The following is a 23,160-nucleotide window of genomic DNA, read 5'->3' as shown; positions in this document are numbered from 1 at the left end:
CTCTGAGAAACAAACTGAGGGTTCTAGAGGGGAGGGGTGTGGGGGGATGGGTTAGCCTGGTGATGGGTATTAAAAGAGGGCACGTATTGAATGGAGTACTGGGTGTTATACGCAAACAATGAATCATGGAACACTACATCAAAACTAACTACGTAATGTATGGTGATTAACATAACATAATAAAAAAATAATAAATAATAAAAAAATTTAAAAAAATAAAAGAAGCTCCCCTATTTTCTGAGCTGGTTGGGAATGGGAGTAGGATGGCCTGGAGCAGATGAATGATTCTCAGACTTGAATCTGTATATATCCCACTTGAGAATTTTGTTAAAATGCAGATTATGAGTCAGGAGAGCTGGGTCAAGGCTCAAAATTCTGCATTTCTAACCACCTTCCAGGTGATGCCAATGTTAGCTAGGGACCACACTTTGAGCAGCAAGGGTGTAAAGCAGGAGTCAGCAAACTTCAGCCCATGCCCATATGGCCCATGAGATAATGGTTTTTACATTTTAAATGGAAGGTCGGGGGGAGTGGGTATCAAAAGAAGAATATTATTTCGTGACATGTGAAAATTATATGAAGTTCACATTTCAGTGGCCATAAGCAAAGTTTTACTGGAACACAGCCATGCTAGCTTATTTATGTATTATCCATGGCTTCTGTTGAGCTACAGGGGCTGTAGAGCCCACAAAGCCTGAACTACTTACTATGTGGCCCTTTCTAGAAAACATTTGCTGCCCTCTGGTCTAAAGCAGTGGTTCCCAACTCTGGCCGCATGGTCACATCTCCTGCAGAGCTTTAAAAAACATTGGTGGCCATGTACCACCCAAAATCAGTCAATCCAGAAGCTGAGGGTGATGCTGGTGTCATTATTTCTTGAAAGCTCTCCCAGTGACTCCTACTGGCAGTCAGGTTTGAAAACCACTGGTCTAAGGAAATACCCCCTTCGAAGCCATGTCTCAGCACCTATAGACAAGGTCACCAAAGTCAAAGCTCGAAGTCCAGGTCAAGAACTCACGGCTTGTTCCTGCATGACCCTCTGCATTGTGGTCACTAGGAGCTAAGACACAATATCAAGCACAAGTCTTTGGGTTTGTTGTTGCTGTTCTGAACTCCAGCACTTCAAGACTAGTAACAAAGCTTTCCCACTCTATGTATCTCTCACCACATCCACTTCCAAGAATTGTCATTGCTTCCTTCTTCCTCCAGATGGCTGAAACCAGCAAGCTGCATTATCACCAGACTAACACACATGACTTGTAAGTGATCTACAAGTACACCCATCTTCATTCCTCTCCTTCCTTCCTCCAGCAAAGGAACGGCCCTGTAATCCCATGCCAGGTCCCCATCTCTTTAATCTAGCCCTAGGGCCTCATTTGGGGCCTGCCCATGGGTCGTATCTTCTCCTGTGTCTTTAACCTCTCCCTCTCAGGGGCCTCCTTTCCCACAACCTAGAAACCTGCTAAATTCTATTCCCTCCCTTCCAGAAAAAAAAAAAAAAAAAACGGCATGTATATGTACATTACATATATATATATATATATACACATACATACATACACACACACACACATATATATATTCTCCTTTAGCTACTACACAGTCTTCTCCCTTTATCAACCAAAATACTTGAAAGAAAACTCCTAACCTGCCATCTCAATTGCCAGCCTAACATTTGTGTCTAAAACCAATCTGTCTGTCATGATTTCTGTCAACACCATTGTACTAGATCTCTTCTTGCAAAAGTCACCAGTTATCTCCATTGTCTTGTTCAGTGGATGTTTCTCAACTCTTGTAACACCACTCTATAGCACTGCACACCTGTTTATCATCTCCTTGAAACTGCTTCTCTGATGCCACACAGTTGGTCATCATATCTCTGATTATTCTTGCTCTGTCTCCTTAGCAGGCTCCCCTTTGTTCACCCAACCCAGGTACCCCAGCAGCCCATCGATAGCTCACTATTCTCACTTGCACCATGACCTTGATCACTCTAATAGATGCACCTACCATAAATGCTTATGATTCCTAAGCCTGTCTCTACCTCAAATCCCTGCCCACAATGTCAGACTCATATAGTCAGTTTCTGTTGACTGTTACCACTTGGCTATATCAAACCCAACATGTCCCAAATTGAACTCATTGTATCTTCTGCCTGACCCTCTTCCTATATTTTTCTCAGTCTTAATTGATGACTCTACATTCCACCCAATTATATAGGCTGGAAATCTGGCACTTACTGTTTATCCTTTTATCTCCCTTATCACCCAGAGCTAAGCACCATTAAATATTGCAAATCTGTATCTTAATTACATCCTAAATGGATCCTCTAGCACCACTGACCTAATCCAAAGTCTTCGTCATCTTTATACGGAAGACTGAAACTGGTCTCCCTACCTCCAGTTTTACCTACAAAAACCATCTTCTCACCCTTTTAAGAGTGATTTACCTAAAACACAAATATAACCATGCCAGTTATATGCCTGAAGCCTATCAGTGTCTCTCCATCATATAAGAACATGCTCAAGCTCTTCAACACAAATTTCTCCACAATTTGGACCTGACCTCCCTGGCATCATCACCTGTCTCATTTAATACTCTCTGTATACTGCAAGTAACAGCAATAGCTTCTCCTACTTGCAGAATGCTCTACCCGGAATTGCTTTCTTCTCCCTCCCCCCAATATTCTCCCTGTCCCCTCCAGAAACACCCTAAGCTCACTGATGTACTTTAAGACTCAAGCCTCCCAGGTTTGGTGAAGTGTCTACTTCTGTATGTTCATAATAGCCTGTGCATTTCTATCTCACTCATATCATAATGCAGTAGTTGAGGAAACTGGCTAATGACAGAGATCTGGATTCAAAACACTGTTCCACCATTTGTCAACATTCTTACCTGAGAAAATCATGTAACCTCTTTAATTCCTCAGCTCCTTTATGTGTACCATGGGAATAATATTCACCTTATTGCTTTGTCATTAACAATTAATGAGATAAAGTGCTTAGGATATAACCTGGCACTGAGTACAGACCCAACAAATCAGAATTTTAGTTCATATCAACGTTTGTTGTTGATTTTAAAGCCAGGACACAAAACTTGATGCATGTGTTCCATAGTCATGCAAAAGTCTTACTCTTTGCAAAGGAATCTGCAAAATATTTTCGCATTTTAATCTACTTAAGTTAGTCTTAATAGTGGTCACAAATATCTCTTCCTTACAAAAGGAAATTATCTTGAAACATTAAAACAAGAACAAGAAGGAAAGTGTGACAATGACTTGTCAACAAAAAGACAGGGAAGCACAGTTTTTCTCATTGATAAATGAAAATCTCAAACATATTTTTAAAGTTCTTAATTGGTAAAAAACATGAACACTAAGAACCATGGAGGACTTCTTATAGAGAAAAAAAAAGATCCCTTATAACTAAATCATTATGAATTTATCTACACCCAAAATAATAGGAGATCCTGCTTTTATTTTACTTCAGAGCATGATGTGAAAATATAAAATGTGAAGTTCTACAAGAACATCTGCTAATTTTTAAAATGTGAAAATGTTCTGACTTGTGTTTTTCCAGTGATTTGTATTTAAACTAATTTCAATTCCAAAACCAGAATTCTCTCATTATATTATAAGCCTGTTATAATTACCCTAAGGAAAATAAAATGTAACCTATTACCAACATGCCCACTAGCCTGCTTCATTAAATGCCTATCATTACAGCATATTTTTCAGTGGTGTGTAAGGGGGACTCAAACAAATATATTCCAGGTGCAAACTCTGTTATTTAACAGACTGAACCGGATTCTTTCTTTTTTTTTTTTTTTCAGTCTTAACCTTGGGACAGTTCTGATTAGATTTCTACTTCATTTTTCTACTTTCAGTTGAAAAGTGGGTGCAGGCATGTAGAAACCAAAACTCACGGAGGCTTTGACAGTATGGTGGGCCTGAGCCACTCTCCTCCTCCCATAAGCAAAGATGTTTCCTTCTGTACTTGTAACCAACACCAACTCATCCACTCACACCCTGTGTTTCCTTGGGCAAGTAAAAAACTCCTTAAGCCTCATATCCTTCTCTGTGAAATGGGGATAATAATACCTATCTCAGGAAGGTTTAGGGAGCATGAATGAGAATGCACAAAGATGTAAAGGACTTAGCACAGGGCCAGGACACCTACACATGATCCCCTTAAACAGACTTACTGAGTACCAGGCAGTGTTCTGGGTATTCGATATACATTACTTCCTTTAAGCTTTACCAGCCCCATGGGGTAGGTACTATTATCATCCTCCTTTAACAGATGACAAGCCATCTGTAAACCACAGTTCTGATTCTTTCACAGGACAACAGGACCAGATAAATGGGATTAGCACTAACCACTTCAAAGGGTTCAGCAAGAAAAATAAATCCTAATGCCCTAAGGCATCCATTGCATGGAACAAATTAACTTCTGTCCTATCAAACTAGAAAGTACCATCCACAGGAGATTGTGAATAACAGTGGTTCAAATAGTTTTCTGCTTTCTGTTGTTCAGTTGAAAATTTCCAATAGAAAAAAGTACATATGCCCTCAACCCTATCCAATTACTCTCTGTCTTTACCTCAGCCTAACCCACAGCCATGGTCCTATTTACCCAAGTTACGGAGTCTGATTCCCTGTGCTAAAGAAATCAGACCAGACAGGTTAGGTCGGGAACATTTGTTTTCGAGGGACGTGATATAAAAATCTATACTTGGGTATGTGGTGGGATAATTCATTGAGATATTAGATAGCTTTTTGGTTTTACTGCTGTTGAATGATGGGAAAGAGTGAAACAACATTTAATAGTTTGCATTTTCAATTTGGCCTTCTTATACTCCACTCCTACCTTCTAAGAACGGATGACCAGGCCTTCTGCACTCCCTTGCCACAGTGTGGGCTGCAGGGCTGAGGCAGAAGTAGCCTGAAGAGAACCTCCTTTCCTTGCTAGAGTTTTCCAAAAGCCTTGTGCTATGGAAAAAACAACAACAACAAAAGCTAATGCATTCTGGGTGAGAGTTACAGATAAAGGTGGGGACAGGCGTGGCACAAGCAGCAAGAGGAATAAAAAGATTGTCCCAAGCTTAATGAAGGGCTGGAGGTCTGTGGGATCTTCAGTAAAGGCATCTAGGGCCTCCCCCTTCCAGAGTTCCAGGAAAGAGGTTGGGTCTCCATAGGAAACGCCAGCAAAGTGGCCACACAAGACTCCATTCAGAGCACCTGAGGCCCCTAAATCCCCACATGCTGGGTGACAGAGTAGCCACAACACCATCAGATCCCAAGGGACTGCCTGGGGCGATGAAAGTTGGTACATTAGGTGGCTCAACTAAGGGGCTCTGGAAAGGTAGGCAAGGCTTTTGTTGTTGTTGTTGTCAAAATGAGTGAGAGTAATGGATGCCAAAAACATCCTACAGTGCACAGGATAGTTCGACACGACAAAAACTGTTCCACCCAAAATGCCAGTACACTGGGTTGAGAGAAACTGGTGGGCAATGGGTATCAAAGTGGAAACTAATCTGGACCAAGACCAAGGATCACCTTTGAGCGCTGTTCTGGGCGACACCCCCAGGAACCGGATGCCATAACTTCGTGAGTGAGAGAGGGAGTGCCTTTATGACTGAAACTGAATTCCCTTTAAGCTAGTGGGATGGGAGTTCAGAGTTGGATTTAGGTTTATTTAAAAGAAGTAAGTAACGTGGCATTTCTTAGAAACACTGGAGCTTCCTGAGAAGATTGATATGCCCTATAGCTATTTCATTCTTTTTTTTTTAAAGATTTTATTTATTTATTTGAGAGAGAGAATGAGAGAGAGAGAGCACACGAGAGGGGGGAGGGTCAGAGGGAGAAGCAGACTCCCCGATGAGCAGGGAGCCTGATGTGGGACTCGATCCCGGGACTCCAGGATCATGACCTGAGCCGAAGGCAGTTGCTTAACCAACTGAGCCACCCAGGCGCCCCTATAGCTATTTCATTCTTAAGAGTATAGTGTCAAGGCCTTTCTGAAGGCATGATCAGCTCCAATCCTGTCTTCTGAACACTCCTTTTGTACTCTATTTTGTACTCTAATGGTTCCGAAAATGGCTTTCCAGATTGCATCTATGTCTAAATGCAATGAAGAAAGAACCAAGCCATGTTCCTGTCCCTAAGAGAACACTCTATATTTCTTTATTCTGAATTCCTTGTGAAAAAGGCAGCAGTGATTATATTTTTAAAGATTTATTTTTAAGCTATTTTATTTATAATCAATAAAATCTGGTTAAGCATCTGTATATGCATCCATCCCACCCAACAATTGTTACATGTCACAAGAAGATTGGCAAGAAAGGACTTGGGCAATGCTTTATAAAGTGACACAAATTATTAGTTTTGTGAGAAATGTCCACACATCACCCTAAAAGCTATAAACAGCCACGTGCATTAAAAAAATAATAATAAGATTAGAAAGAGACATGAAGCATTTTCAACTTTTGTAGAAAAATAAATTTGAGGAAAGGAATAAAGCATTCTTGTTATAGCATCTTCTCTATAAGTGAAAAAAATACTATATGGTATAATTAATCTTTATACCTTTCCTAAAAGGAAGGAGGGGCAACACAATCCCTTTTTGTATATGGGAGAAGCAGCACAAGTTCAGGTTTCTTGCCCAACGACAATGATCAGTGGAGATGGTATCCAAATACTGCACGGACGGGGCACCTGGGTGGCTCAGTCATTAAGCAATTGCTGTCGGCTCAGGTCATGATCCCGAAGTCCCAGGATCGAGTCCCACATTGGGCTCCCTGTTTGGTGGGGAGCCTGCTTCTCCTTCTGACCCTTCCCCCTCTCATGCTCTCTCTCTTTCTTACTCTCTCTCTCTCAAAAAAAAAAAAAAATTCACTGAACACGTAGTATATACAAGGCAGTATGCTTCTGATATTCAACTCACTGAAGTCTGACTAAGAGGCAGATTTAATTTCCCCATTTTACTGCTGGAGAAACTGAGGGCAATGACATTAAGTAGCTTATACAAGGCCACCCAGCAAATAAGTACTGACTGAAATCCAGCCAGGATGGTTGGACTCCAGGGCCATGCTCCCAGCCATGAGTCCTCCTTCTCTCTTTACCCCTCACACAGTAAGGAGAGTCATGCATTTCAAAATTAATATGGATTTTTCCTAGTGGCCATCAAGGACTCTGGCACTGACAACTAAAATATGAACTAACAGAACTATTTTCAATTTCCTTAAAATGTTAAGATCATTGAAAAGAGCCCTTATATAACCATGTATGTTTTAGCACTTAAATGCTTTTCAAAGGCTTTATCTTCCATATCACACCGTACTTTTAATTACTTGTTTAACATGTCAAACACAAGACCCCTGAGGATAGGACTCTCAACACCTAATCACAGTGCCTGGCACATAGCAATCTCTCAATAAACCTTTGGTGAATGAATAATTGAAGGAGCCAGCAGCCTCATAAGCTAAAGGACTATGATATAGTGTGGTAACACCTGGCTCAGTAAGACTCCATTGTCAACTGCTGGATCATGATTGACTTAGAGTGAACCAGTGGTCCAAAGAGACAAAACAAGAGCAGAGATGAACAACTGAAACTCCACCTAACTACAAAGCCTTTGAAAACTCTTCACAGGAGAACTAATGGCTATCCCCCCAACCTAGGCATGAAACTCTCAGACCAGGTTTTCTCCACATTTCCTAGATCACACTTACTTCTATTCTTAAATTGCATGTATTCATCTTTGTATCCCCAGCACCCCTTAAAGTAACTACACATTCAATCTTTATCTTCTACCCAGTGTCCTTAGCATTGACCTACAGTTATGATTTATTTATGCCCCTTTTTAATATTGGCTCTCCTTTATCTTAGTACTTATCTACAATCAAGCCTCATATTCCGAATTTATTTCCCACTATCTATCCCTTGACCCATTTTAGTATCATCTAAAGAGAACTACCTGCTGATGTCCTGACAACCTTGTTCTTTGCTCATGCAGTTCATTTTGCACCAAATGCCCTTCATTTTCATGCTTGAGCCCAGCTCAATTATCATTCTCTCCAGGAAGCCTTCACAAACTCATTACAAATTGACGTAATTCTTTCCTCATCTCAATTTCCGTATTTTATCTGTATTTTTCTGTTGACATGTATAATTTTACTCTATAAATTCAGATACTGTTTTATATTCCCTACTAGATGATAAGCTCCCTAAAGGCAAATGCCACCTATTATTCACTTCTGTATCTTTCACAGCAAGTAGCACAGACTCTTCCACACAGTGTTGCTTTATAGGTTGAGTAAATAAATGAACGAACAAGAAGTTAACTACATCTTTGTTCTGTTATTCTTATGTCTTGAACCTGGCATAATAGAAAGGGCATTAATCATAAATCCTAGTTCAATTTTTCTCAGAAGTAGCTATGAATCTTAGGCAAGTTACTTAACCTCCAAGGGTTCTGGTTTCCTTGTCTGAAAAAGGACATGAACTAGAGCTGCTCTCTCAGGCCAGGATGAACGTGTCAATACATTATATAGTAAAAAATATGTAAAAAATTCCAAGCAGAGGAAATATGATTCTCCTTACGCTTTGCCTAGTAACTCCCAGTGTTTTTTCAGAGCTCAACTCATCATCACTTCCACAGAGAAATTTCCCTGATGACCATGACTACATCAAATCCCTCCACATAATGCTCTCACAGCGCTATAAATCTCCACTCTGCAGGACTTAAGATACTGATGATTTTTATTTGTTTCTGTATTATTTAATTAAAGTCTATCCCCATGTATCCCCTCTATATTCAATAAAATGAATAAATGAGTGTAATCTATCTTAGAATATGAGATCTTACAAAGCAGAAGTATTTTTTTCAGTAGTTTTCTTTGTAACTTATATAACCATGTATGTTTTAGCACTTAAATGCTTTTCAAAGATGATGGACAAAAGCTAGGTGATCACAACTTCAGAGTTAACAGTTTTCAAAACATCTAATTTGACATTTCATGAAAGATTATATATTGAAAGAATATGGTCTCAGACATTTCTAAGCATGAAAACTAAATTAAATTCTCTTTTGTTTTATTTCAGCTTTTTGCTATTTTCATCTGTATTTTTTCTCTACTTAAAAGAAATGTATCTATAAAAGAACTCATTACATGTGTTTTCTTGGATCATTAGTTAGGTAAAAATACCAATTTAGAGATTCTATGTATGATACAGAAAGTAAACCCACTATTATAAGCAGAGAAAAAAACAAAAATGTTTCTTTGTAAATAGATACAATTTAATATTTGATTTTCAATCACCAAAAAAGTAAACAGATTTAATTAGTTAAATGAAATATCAGTGAAATCATCTTTTATAAATGCTAATCTTTTATGTGAATAATAAGGAAAGACTACAACTTGTCTTAAGGATACAGCTAATCAAAGCAGTAGGAAATAAACTTTGAAATGCTCAACTTGATATGAACATTAAACTTACTGGTTTCTTTATCTCATGAATATATCTGAATTAACACAAATATAGTAGATTTAATAAGCTGTAACACTTTATTCCTCACTACATCCCCAAAAGCCATTATCATTAGCGCTGTAATTATGAGTTAAAGGTATGATCTTAGACACAAAGCCAAAGCTTTGTATCTTCTTTCACGTGCTCCTTTCTAAACACTTGGGAAGTATTCTTTTCCATAAAATGGAGAAACTGACTGAGACTAGTAACCCATGACCTCTTCCTATCCAATAAAGTGGAGTAGAAGTGCCAAATCCTTGAGAGTGATGTTCTCTCAAGGAACAACATAAGATGAGCTAAGCTCACTTCCTTCCACCTTAAAATAGCTCTTCACTTTTTTAATCATAAATATATGAAGAGTATAAACATGTGAAGAGTAAACCTACAAGCAATAAAATTCTATTCCTGACAACATAATTCTAAGAGTCACTAGATTATGCAAGATTCTGAAAAATGTATTCAGTCTATCAGAAAAGCCACATGCCCATAAAACTCTTAAAACAGGCTACCCAGGGACATATGAAAATAAATATACAACAGAGCAGTGCTTATGTTTAAAATATCTTAGGTGTTTTTTGAAAAATAATACCACCACTATTAAATAAGAGTCCATGTCTTAATTACCAAACTCAAGAAATTTCTAGGGTTATACAGATAATCCCTCCCTTGATGGTAGGACCTACATTTACTCCAGGTCTATATAATCAGCAGCACTTGCATGATGTGTTGCATGAATAAGTTCAGTTCATCAACCTCTTCTAAAATAACTGTCCAGGGGCGCCTGGGTGGCTCAGTCAGTTAAGCATCTGACTCTTGGTTTCAGCTAAAGTCCTGATCACCAGGTCCTGGGATCAAGCCCTGTGTTAGGCTCTGCACTCAGGGAGGAGTCTGCTTCTCTCCCTCCCCCTCTGCCTCTGCCCCTCCCCTCAGATGTGCACTCTTTCTCTCTCTCTAAAATGAATAAATAAATCTTTAAAAATAAAATCACTGTCCAAAGAAAAGAATATAAAATAAATATAAACACAAATGATTAACATGAAAAAAAAAGATCACTCATTGATTTGTTCCTTAACTAAAACCATTTTTCCAGATGTTATGTAGTTATCTGGTTTGATGGAATTTTTGTGTGTCTGTTTGTGGTTTTTAATAATTAGGATATCTGGTACAGTGAGAGAGACAGGGGAATGACATATTATGGACTTGTCAATATAATCCTTAATGTATTAAATTTCATTACCTCCACACTAGCACACCACCATTGGGTCTAGGGAGTCTCCTGAGACATAGAAATAACCTCATCACACTGATTTAGAAATTACTGAATTTTATAATTTTTTCTGAACGACCAATCAATAAATTTAGGGGTTTCTTGTGGGGAGGGGTTTTTTGTTTCATTTTTTACAAAAGCAAAACTGGTAATGCTTTGTAGATGGGGCTTTTTTTTTTTTTTAAGGAATTGGAGTTTAAAAGAACATAAAATTGTGAAGATGACATATTCACATTTTAATATTTTATCCATGTGAAAAAAAAACATACTATAAGACTTGGGCAAACAAATCTAAATAATACATGCCTTATAACATTCTTGCACAAGTGAACTAAAAACACAATTTATGTATTATCAAAAGCTTCTCATTACTACTATTACTACTACTACTACTACTACTATTTCTATTATTTATATATTATATAGCCAGCCACATTCAGGATCATACAGACCTGCAACATAATACTATTATAAGAATTGAGTTGACTCTTGAAAATCAAATGACTTGAATTTAAAGAGTTAAAACAAAATGGATTCTATCCCTCATTTTCTCAACACGTTCCACTATACTCCTCCCACTGAGAAGAAATATTAGTACCTCCTACGTGGAAATGGCATTGTTACAGAGGCACAAACCAGGAGTGACTGCAGTAAGCAACTGACCTCACTAACAAACTACAACCAGAAAGAAAGGGCTATACACTTATTTTTTAAAACCAAAACTCTCACTTGACAGACATTTACTATTTATTTTAAAGTAAATAATTCTGTATCATCTCAAAAAGTCAGTACAAAGCAGAAACTGAATCACTAAACCTCTACCCCCAAAACCTAACAAAATAAATACAAAAAGGAAAAAGAATGAAAATGTGCAAGCAGCAAACGGAGGAAGAGAGTAATAACACAAGTGTTGATAAGGGCCATCAGAGACAAGAGACTTAAGATTAATGATACCAACATTCAGCTCCTTTCATTATTGTCAAGAAGCATTGTGGAGATGAGAGAAACTGAATCCAGAAAATTCTGAAAATTCTTACTGATATCCCCTAATCAGGAATGAAGTAGAACCTAGGGGATGAGATGCAACCCAAAGAAAGGCCAACAGGAATGGGGGGGTAGGGGGAAAGGCCAGTAATACCACTTCAAAGCAGAGCATCTAGTCCCTCCAGAGGACTAAATACAGAAAGGCTGATTCAAAGGATGCGCCGTTTGGCTATTCCCTGTTTAGGAGGCAGGCTACACACTCTTCATTACCTCAAAAAAGAAACAGAAATAGGGATTTACAAAAAGGAAAGAGAAAGAAAAAAGAAATCATGCTAAAACTATAGTGAAGTCATGAGGCAGAACTATTGTGAAGTTCTCTCCCCTCCAACCTTTAAAAACACTTTACCCAAGGGGCGCCTGGGTGGCTCCATCGGTTAAGCATCTGACCCTGGATTTCAGCTCAAGCATGATCCCAGCCTCCCTGCTCAGTGGGGAGTCTGCTTGAGGATTCTTTCTCTCCCTCTACCTCTGCCTCTGCCCCTCCTCCCGACTCATGCACTCGCGCACATTCTCTCAAAAAATGAATAAATAAAATCTTTAAAAAAAAAACAAAACAAAACCCTTTATCCAAAAGCCACATGTTGGAGAAACATCAAAAAAAAAAAAAAAAAAAAGAAAGAAAGAAAGGCTAAAGACCCCAAAAATCCTCTCCTCCACATAACAATAAAATCATTGGCAAAAATAGTCTATAACAACTTTCCAGGACTCCGAAAATTAACCAAAGGCTTGCGGCAATTCAGAGAGCATTTATTTCAGAAGAACAGCTAAATCACAGTAAGAACAGTGAGGTTTATGGCATTTTAACTTGACCTGTTCCCATCCCCCGCCTCCCAGCTACACAGTAGCCTTGAAAATCAATAGTCTGCAATCACAGTGAAAACCAGCAGTCTAGCAGCCACTAGAGGATACAGAATGGGGTTGGAACTTTGAAAGCCTCATTAACAGATAATTGTCAGTATTTGACCTATCTGGAAGACTCCATTTGGAAGCCTTCTTTTTTCATTAAGTTTTTTTTTAATTTTAATTCCAATAGAGTTAACATACACTGTTGTATTAGTTTTATGTGTACAAGATAGTGATTCAACAACTGTGTACAACACTCAGTGCCCATCACGACAAGTGCACCCTTTATGGAAGGCTTCTTTTTACCTGACTCTGACTCAGAGTTCCCTCAGTGTGAACAGCCTTGTCTCTGGGGGCATTTGTTAATTATTTAACATCACTGCTGACTGAGGCAATGGTTAACAATCAGGACAAACAAAAGACTAAGCAAAAAGCTTATCAAGGGAAATCTGGGGAATGAAAGAAATGTCCATTTGGAGCTTTGAAAAGCGTCAAAATATTCCTGGAAATCTAAAAGGTCCATTCACATGTATGGGGCTGTTCGCTTGCCCAGGGCTGTGCACATGCTCAGAAAAGAGCTGAGAAGACCCTGGCTCTCAGCTGTGACTGACCTTGAAGCTCTGTGCAAGCAGAAGTGAAAAGGAAGGCAGAGTTGTCAACTGCCTGGCTGAGTGTGAAAGACATATGTTCCAGCACACACAGGGAACTCCTCAGCAGAAACTGGGAAACTTATTGGTTCCAGGCATTTATGCAAATCTCTGTCCAATCATTAACTGATCACCCAGCTAACAGAGGTCACACACAACGAAGAATACAGACTTTACAGATTTAGCTCAGAAAAATCATTAGGCAAACAGCAACAACAAATCCTGAAGAGAGAGTAGAATCTAATTTCCAGACTTGCCATATAATATGTTTTTCAAGTCCTCAGACTATTCTTTATTTACATTTTAACATGAAAAATTTCAAATACAGAGAAGAGTTGAATAAAGTTTATAATACCCATATATCCACTACCTTGAATCTACAATTAACATTGTAGTGCATCTCTATCACCTATCTATCCATCCCTCTATCTACCTATCAATACACACCTCTTTTTCTCTTCATTTTTTTACAGTGCACTCCAAAGTAAGTTGCAGATAATCAGTATCTGTCCCCCCAAATACTTTAGCAGATATATCATTACTTAGAGTTTAATATTTTTTAGTTTTTTTTTTCCCTTAGGTAAAATTTCTATACAACGAAATGCACAAAATTTAAGTATACAGAAATTTGTGCAACCTAAACCTCTTTCAAGATACAGAACACGACTCACCCCCAAAAAGGTCCCTTCTACCCTTCTCAGTAAATCTCTCACCCTTTCCTATCCCCCCAGAAGCATTCACTGTTCCAATTTTTCTACCCAGATTATCTTTACCTTTTCCAGACCCAACCATATAAGCAGAAGCATACAATATGTACTCCTTTATGTAAGGCTCCTCTCACTCAAAACAATGATTTTTAGAACCATCCATACTATTTTTTAAAATATATTTAACATTAATTTACCTACTTCATGAAAATGACAAGATGAGACAGATGCCCACTACGATAAAGAAGGGGATTAGGTAGTATTCCAGAGGAAGACTAAATTCTAGAACTAAGATAATGTGGCCCCTTTTTTCATATGTGAATTCATCTTTCAGGGAATTAGCTGATAATTCCCCAATAATGACAGATGGAATATCCATTTTATTTAGCACATCAATGTCATTGGATCCGATGCTAATGAGGTCATCAGAGTCAACATTGTGAGCTATGGCTGCTTTGTAACCTGTTCTCTGTGAATTTAAAACCTTTACATCAAAATTACAATCAAGTCTTCTAATTAACACAATGAAAGTGCCAGATGAATTGTCTTTCAGTGGTGGAGGCATTAGCGGTTCATAGGCACTCTCTGGCTTCGAGTTAATCAAAAAACCCTTTAAACCTTCAGCTGGAAGTCTATAACCAAATCTTGCTGGGAGGTCATCAAATGTCTGAGATGCATTTTCAAAATTATATGCTAAAATGCCTGCTTCTACCATAGGTTTAAGAATGCAAAGAGCTGCTTCTCCCTCTCCCACTCCCCTTGCTTATGTTCCCTCTCTCGCTGTGTCTCTCTCTGTCAAATAAATTTAAAAAAAAAGAATGCAAAGAGCTGGACAGTCAAGATGGTATAGACTTGTGTGGCCGATAGAATGAGCATCTCTATGGAGAGCAACATCTCGATATAAAATCACCAGACTGGCTGATGGGGCAAGGATGAAACCTTGCACGGTGTCCAAGCTGAGATCCAGATGGATGGAACCGAGATCCACCAAAGCCTTAGACAGAGTCCTGGTCACATTGTTAGAGATGCAAGCAGCCCAAAGGCTGAAAGTAAGAACCAGTCACCCAGCTGGGAGCCATGCTGACATCAGCACTCCGGGGCTGACATGCATCATCCCCAGGACTCAGCAAAAGTCAGACCTGCCACATAATATTATATTAAATGTGCAATTTTCAACAACAACAACAAAGATATGAAATATGCAAAGAAACAAAATTTATGGCCATTAACAGGGAAAAAAAGCAGTCTACAGAAACTGTCCCTGAGGAAGGCCAGCCATTGGACTCACTGGACAGACTTGATTAGTCTCCTATGGCTGCCATATAATCATGAACTTGGTGGCTTTAAGCAACATAAATTTATTCTCATATAGTTCTGGAGCTCAGAAGCCTGAAATTGAGGGTCTGGTATCACCACATTCCCTCCAGAGCCTCTAGGGAAGATTCCTTTCCTTGTCTCTTCCACCTTCTGATGACTGCCAGCACTCCTTGGCTTGAGGCTATACCACTCCAATCCCTGCCTCCATCTTCACATCGCTTTCTCCTATTTTGTGTATCTCAAAACTCCCTCTCCCTATCTCTTACAAGGATGCATGTGATTACATTTAGAGCCAACCCACGTAATCCAGGATAATCTCCCACCTCTCAAGATCCTTAACTTAATCACATATTTTGCCATAAATTACTCTTCTGCCATGTAAGGCAGGCTCCAAGGATTAGGACATGAATATATCATCAAAGCCACCATTCAGCCCACTACAAAAATTTTAAATCAGCTATCTAAAATATCTTCAAGGAATGAAAAGAAACCATGTTCTGAACTAAAGTATGAAAGCAATGTCTCACCAAATAAAGAATATCAATAAAGAAACTGAAATTACAAAAAGAACCAAATAGAAATTCTTAAGTTGAAAAGTACAATAATATAAATTAAAATGCACTTAGAAGAGCTCAATAGCAGATGTGAGCTGACAGATGAAAGCAAAGTTGAAGACAGGTCAATTCAGATTACCTAGTCTGAGTAGCAGAAAGAGAAAAAAACTTTTTTAAAAATTAAAAACCCTCAGAAACCTGTGGAACATAATCAAGTGCACCGATATAGGCATAATGGGAATCCAAAAGGAAAAAGGACGGGGGAGAAAGAGAGAAAAGAGAAAGAGGAAATGAAGAGACAAAAAGAGAGAGCTAAAGAAAATAAAACAAAACAAATTTAAGGAATTAATAGCCAAAACATCCTATCTCTGATGAAAATATTTTTTTAAAAAAAACCACCTATACATCCAAGAAGCTCTGTGAACTCCAAGTTGGTTAAGTCAAGAGTTCCACATGTAGACATATCATAATCAAACAATCAAAAGATAAAGACAAAGAATCTTGAAAGCAGCAAGAGAGAAGAGACTGATCACATAGAAGTGAGCCTAAATAAGATTAACAGCTGATTTCGCATAAGAAATCATAGGGGCTAGAAGATAGTGGGATGACCTATTTATAGTGCTAAAAGAAAGGAAAATGTCAACCAAGAATCCTGTATTGGGCAAAACTATCTTTCAAATATTAAGGACAAATTAAGATAAAAAATGAGAAAATACATTGGAAGCAAACCTGCCCTACAGAAAATACTGAAGAGTTCTTCAAACTGAAATCATAGGACATTAGGGAGTAATTCAAAATCATATAAAGAAATAAAGAATACCAGTAAGTTAACTACATGACCAAATATAAAAGACGGCATAAATGTATCTTCATTTGTAACTCTTTTTTTCTCCTCCTGGTTTAAAAGACATCTGCATAAAGCAATAATTATAAGTCTATGTTGATGGATATATAATTGTAAAGATAAAATTTGTATGAAAATCACAGCAAAAAGGAATAGGGAGAAAATGGAGCTGTAGAAAAAAAGTTTTATATAATATTGACATGAAGTGGCTATAAATATATAAACTAGATTTTTTAAAAGATTTTATGTATTTATTTTTGAGAGAGAGAGAGAGTGTGTGTGTGTGCGTGTGCGCGTGCGTTCATGCAAGCTGGGGGAGGGGCAGAGAGAGAGGGACAAGCAGACTCTGCACTGAGCACAGAGCCCTACAGGGGGCTTGATGCCACAACCCTGAGATCATGACTTGAGTGGAAAACCAAGAGTCAAATGCCTAAGTGACTGAGCCAACCAGGTACCCCGCTAAACAAGATTTTTGGGTTCACATGAAAAAATATCCAAGATATATTAAATGAAAATTGCAAATGGCAGAACCATATTTCTATTATAATCAAAATGGTTTAGATAACAAGTAGATAACTAATTATATATAAAGATAAATAAAACCAATGACAGATACATACCATATAAAATTTCCAGAAAAATATGTAAGGATGTATTAATAGTAATTAACTGAAAATGGAATTAGAGGGAAGGAGAAGTTTTACTTTCTCTTTACAGCCTTTAAATGCCATTTAAACTTTCTACACTCAAAATGTATTCATTATATAATTTTTTAAAGAATTAATCAATATTCTACTTCAGCAATATGAAACTGTCATCATATATATATATATGAGATCCCTGTTGCTATTACACATTAAATTCCTGTTACAATACACAATGGAAAAACATCTTCCACACCCTCCATCTGACATGGGAATCTATGGCACATTCTCTTATCAACACCCATCGTATTTTTTTCTTCAATTCTATTCCAACTATCTATTTATTTGCAAATACTTATTTGAGGATCCATTCTGTTGTGGAACTAGATTCTGAATTTATAATCCCTGTCCTTACAAAATTTACATTCTCTGGGGATACTGTGGGGTACATTACTATGAGGATATGTTACTATAAATATGTAAGTAGACAAAATAATTATAAGTTGATTAATGCTGTGGTGAAAAATAACAACACATAAAGAACAGAATAAAGGTGGAAGGAACTTACTTTTTAGATAGGTCAGAGATAATCTCTCATAGAGGGATAGTTGTGCTGATAGGTAAAGAACTTAAGGAATAAAAACAAATCAGCTCCATCTTCTCCATTAGAGAAGAACATTACATGCAGGAAATAAAGCATGTTAAAAGGCCCTGAGGTGGAAAAGAAGCCCATGATTTCAAAATCCAGATTTAGATATAAATACAGATATAGATACCCATAGGTAATTTCTCATAACCTTATTTCTCCTCCAAAGGCTCAAAAGTCCATTGGAAGAAAAGAAGCAATGCCCCCCACAAAGTATCCAATCAAAGGGACTTGCCTTAATTAGGTATCCCAGGAAACAATCTTATACATATGCAAAAAAGAAAAGAAACTGCACTTTCTACTCTTCCCCTGAACCTTAAAACATTTATCAATAAAACAACATGCTTCCAGTGTCCCATAAAATTGTACTACTAACATCAGCCAATGTTCAGAGCAACACTCAGGACTTTACATCACTTACCACGATTCCTTTTCCAAGCTCAGAACACAGCTTTGTGTTCTGTCTACATTAGTGTTGTCCCAAGAAATTGGACCCACCTCAATTAAGCTTGAAATTTCAGGACCTCCCTTCTAAGAACTCAGCCTCATAGATCACAATATAATTTCTACTCACTTGGACTGTGGCCAACTCATCCAAACTAGATTTCATGGAAGGGGGACGGGGGGGGGGGGCGTTGGGAGATGTAGGACAAACAGCATCCATAATCCGGTCCTTAACAACTTCCTACCAAAGTTTCCTGGATAAAAACCTATGCTCAGGCCAGATGAAATTGCTCTCTATGTTCACCTTCATGTTTTCCTCCATGTTCTTGTTCATGTGATTCATTCCACTCAGGACTGCATATTCAAAGAACATCAGAGTCTGAGCAGATATTAGAAGTGAGAGCAGTTAGATGGGAGAGTAGTGGAGACTGAGACAAGTAGAAAATGCTTTTTCTACCTAACGCATTCAAATTCAGACTTTTTAAAAAGATTTTATTTATCTATTTGACAGACAGAGAAAGCACAAGCAGGCAGAGAGGCAGGCAGAGGGAGAAGGAGAAGCAGGCTCCCCCGCTGAGCAGGGAGCCTGATGGAGGGTTTGATCCCAGAACCCTGGGATCATGACCTGAGCCGAAGGCAGACACTTAACCAACTGAGTCACCCAGGTGCCCTTCAAATTCAGACTTTTTAAAAACACCAGACTAGTCATACCAAATTCATCTGCAGGCTGAATCCAGTTAATGTATCATTCATGCAGTGTGTGACATCCTTAGTTCCACACATCTAGATTTTGCATTTCCTTGAAGGCTTTCAGATCTTGCGTCTCCCATAACACGTGTGCTGATCCCCTTAATATGGACTAACACTTTGCCTCTGTATCCACTTGATGGAAAGAAAGAGTAAAGAATATGGAGCCAGGGCGCCTCGGTGGCTCAGTTGGTTAAGCGACTGCCTTCGGCTCAGGTCATGATCCTGGAGTCACAGGATCGAGTCCCGCATCGGGCTCCCTGCTCAGCAGGGAGTCTGCTTCTCCCTCTCCCGCTCCCCCGTCTTGTGCTCTCTCTCTCTCTCTCACTCTCTCTCTCAAATAAATAAAGAAAATCTTTAAAAAAAAAAAAAAGAATATGGAGCCAGAAGACTTGAGTAAAACTCACCTGCTCACCTGTGATTGACGGCAGTATCTCTGACCCTCAGTTTCCTCATGTGTAAAATAAGATAACAACACTTACCTCAGGAGGGCACTTTGAAGGTGGAATCAGAAAATACAAGCGAAAATCACCATATAAATATTAATTCAAACTGTAATTGTTGATTTTCCTCATCCTCAACCCAGAAATAGCTTTTGCTCAGGGCTAGATTAATTAATATCCCTTTTTCCTGAATCTTTTCCTGTATAAACACTTGCCCAGGAAAGTACCCGACACATTTGATCAGTGTTTTGTCTTATGGTTTATACAGTAGCAACATGCATCTCTAACATGGTGCCATGTAACTCAGATGCTTCACTAGGAACTTCAAGTCCTACTTCACAACAAAACATTAAAAATTTTTTAAAAATTTACCAGAACATTTTTGTATTTGACCAGATACAAAAAGGGGCCTAGGTATATACGCCAGTAAACTGCAGAAATAAAAAGAAAAAATTCATATAGCTATTTTGTACCTACCTATGTGAACTCTTTATGATAATGAATTCAACTTGCATATACTTTTTATCTACAGAATATTTGAAACATCCTCACAGATTTCTATTACTCCTGTCATTGACTCATTCCTATTAAAACCAGTTATCTTGTCAAAACCCCTGAAAATACTTTCCAAAAGTGATTTGCCACAAACAGAATGAGTCAATCATAGATAAATCACTTGTCTATCTCTGCTGTTACTTACAAAAATAAATTTGCATTCGACTTCCAATATCAAGGACAATCAAAAAGACACACATATAGACAGACTGACATCCATGGACACTCAGTATCTTCCTGATTTAAATATGAGGACTTCCTTGTATTATATTCTTTCTTCAAAAATACATACTCTCCCAATGAACAATTCTCACATTCAAAATTAATATCCTCAGATTATGATATTAACTTCAAGGTAATTTTTTCTTTTATTATTATGTTATGTTAATCACCATACATTACATCATTAGTTTTTGATGTAGTGTTCCATGATTCATTGTTTGTGTATAACACCCAGTGCTCCATGCAGAACGTGCACTCTTTAATACCCATCACCAGGCTAACCCATCCTCCCACCCCCTGCCCCTCTAGAACCCTCAGTTTGTTTCTGAGTCCATCACCTCTCATGGTTCATCTCCCCCTCCGATTTCCCCCCCTTCATTTTTCCCTTCCTACTATCTTCTTTTTTTTAAACATATAATGTATTATTTGTTTCAGAGGTACAGGTTTGTAATAATTTTAAAATCTCATAATGCTCTTCAGGGATAAAATCTATAAAACTTTAGGGTTACCTTTCACTGATCTAAATTTGATATAAATCTTACTCTATTATAGTGAAGTGGAAAACCACAGAATTAAATACCCGTTATTTCTAGAATCACTTAACTTCTTCATACAAAGTGAAAGTAGACAAAAATGGCACTTTCTAACTTCAAATCACATCATCTAGGAATTCACACTATCACAATTTTACTCCTTTGGGTTTCACTGACAGTGTTCTCAACTATGAATTCTCTGAAACTGTTTAGTTATAATTACTGCTATGACATACAATTAAACCACATGTTATAATTTTTATATACAGTATAAATTTTTACATTTAGAGTTGGCTTTTATAGACTAATTCTCTCTGTCTTTATAAATTTATGCTACCGGGTGCCTGGGTGGCTCAGTTGGTTAAGCGACTACCTTCGGCTCAGGTCATGATCCTGGAGTCCCAGGATCGAGTCCCGCATCGGGCTCCCTGCTTGGCAGGGAGTCTGCTTCTCCCTCTGACCCTCCTCCCTCTCATGCTCTCTGTCTCTCATTCTCCCTCTCTCAAATAAATAAATAAAATCTTTAAAAAAAAAATTTGTGCTACAACTTATTTTTATGAAAAATCAATATGGATTTGAGATTATGAATTCTTAGAGGACAGCATACCTAGGTTACTTGCATTGAATCTTTCACAGTTATTTGATTCATTATGTATATGCTCCTTATAGTCACATTTATTGCTGTGTTTTACAACAAATAGTACCTTTTCTTCTAAATAAACATTCTTCATAGAACATTCTTTTTTCTTAGAAAGCATTCCCTATAATCTTTAATTTTCTCTTTCAAAGTTTAAATAGATGTTGGTTTAGTGGCCTGAATAATTTTACAGTTTTCCATTGACATCAAAAATTAATTCTATTAAGAATGAAAATAACATTTGAATGGTGTTTTCCAGCTGAGAAAAATCTATATCCCTCAGGAATATATATGTACCAGGAAAATCAGAAGAAGCAAAACTATGAAAGATATCCCTATACAAATGGTAAATAATGTAAAAAGAGCTCAAAAGAAAAAAGTGTTTAAGATCAGCTATGGCTCTTTTTTTTTTTAATCAGATTCATGCATTTGGTGTGGAAATAAGAGAAAATTATAAAAAGAGCTAACCATTCAGTATGTTTCAACAGCCAGTTTTATTAATCAATTGCACAGTGCTTTGTGAACATTAATTAATTAAAGATGTAAGGTCTATGATCTGCAGTGCATTTTGTAATGGCCTCAATCGGTCTTCAAAATGCCAGATGACTAATAAGAAAGAAGCAGACACCTGACAGATGATGTTACAAAAACTATCTCCATGTGAATCCGCCAGCTCTTCAACTCTTATTCCATTGCTGGGCTTATAAGAAAACAGGAAGAGGGGGCGGAGCAAGATGGCGGAGGAGTATGAGACCTGGATTTCGTCTCCTTTCAGGAATTCAGCTGGATAGGGATCAAACCATCTGAACACCTACAAACTCAACAGGAGATCGAAGAAAAGAATCGCAACAACTCTCTGAACAGAAAAGCGACCACTTTCTGGAAGGTAGGACGTGCGGAGAAGTGAATCCGAGGCGATATTCGGGAGGATAGACGGCGGGGGAGGGGCCTCCGTCGGCCACTTCTGGCAAGTGATAGAGCCGCGGAGCACAAAATCGGAACTTTTAAAAGTCCGCTCCGCCGAGGGACGTCACTCTGGTGGCTAAGCGAGGGGTGGAACCCTCCGAGACAGTGTGGTCTCAGGACCCTTGGGATCACAGAAAGACCGGGGGTGCCTGAGTGTGGCAGAGCTCCCAGGTAACGGAGCAGGGAAGCCGGCTGCAGAGGCGGAGCCCAGGCGCGGACTCTCAGCTCGGGGTTGCCATAAACCATGATCCGCGGCACAGTCGGGCCACTGCTCCTCCAGCAGGGACCCAACAAGCAGCAGATCCGGGGAGACTCACCTTCCTTCCCCGGGAGGAGCCGCGCGGGAGTGCACTGCAGGGATCTGCTGGGTTTGAACACTCCACATGGGGTCGGGTGCCAGAGATAGAAACGCGCGGTCACAGGCCGGTGAGCACGGAGTGTGGCCGGAGACCGGGGAGACGGGAGTGACTGACGGCTTTTCTCTGGGGGCTCACTGAGAAGCGGGGCCCCGAGTTCTCGGCTCCTCCGGGGCGGAGATTGGGAGGCCGCCATTTTCACTCTCCGCCTCCAA

At 38.6% G+C, this 23,160-nt stretch overlaps 1 protein-coding gene and 1 pseudogene across 1 annotated transcript in view; both read right to left on the bottom strand.

Moving 5' to 3' along the window:
* SUGCT (succinyl-CoA:glutarate-CoA transferase) overlaps positions 1-23,160 on the bottom strand; it is a 641,807-nt gene that overhangs the window by 452,423 nt on the left and 166,224 nt on the right. The gene's annotated exons all lie outside the window — the stretch shown is intronic.
* On the bottom strand, positions 14,225-14,769 carry LOC102733576 (E3 ubiquitin-protein ligase RNF13 pseudogene; annotated as a pseudogene).

This window comes from Leptonychotes weddellii, chromosome 12, assembly GCF_054177405.1.
Source record: "Leptonychotes weddellii isolate Sample4059 chromosome 12, ASM5417740v2, whole genome shotgun sequence".
NCBI lineage: Eukaryota > Metazoa > Chordata > Mammalia > Carnivora > Phocidae > Leptonychotes > Leptonychotes weddellii.
This window is presented reverse-complemented; position numbering and strand designations above follow the sequence as displayed.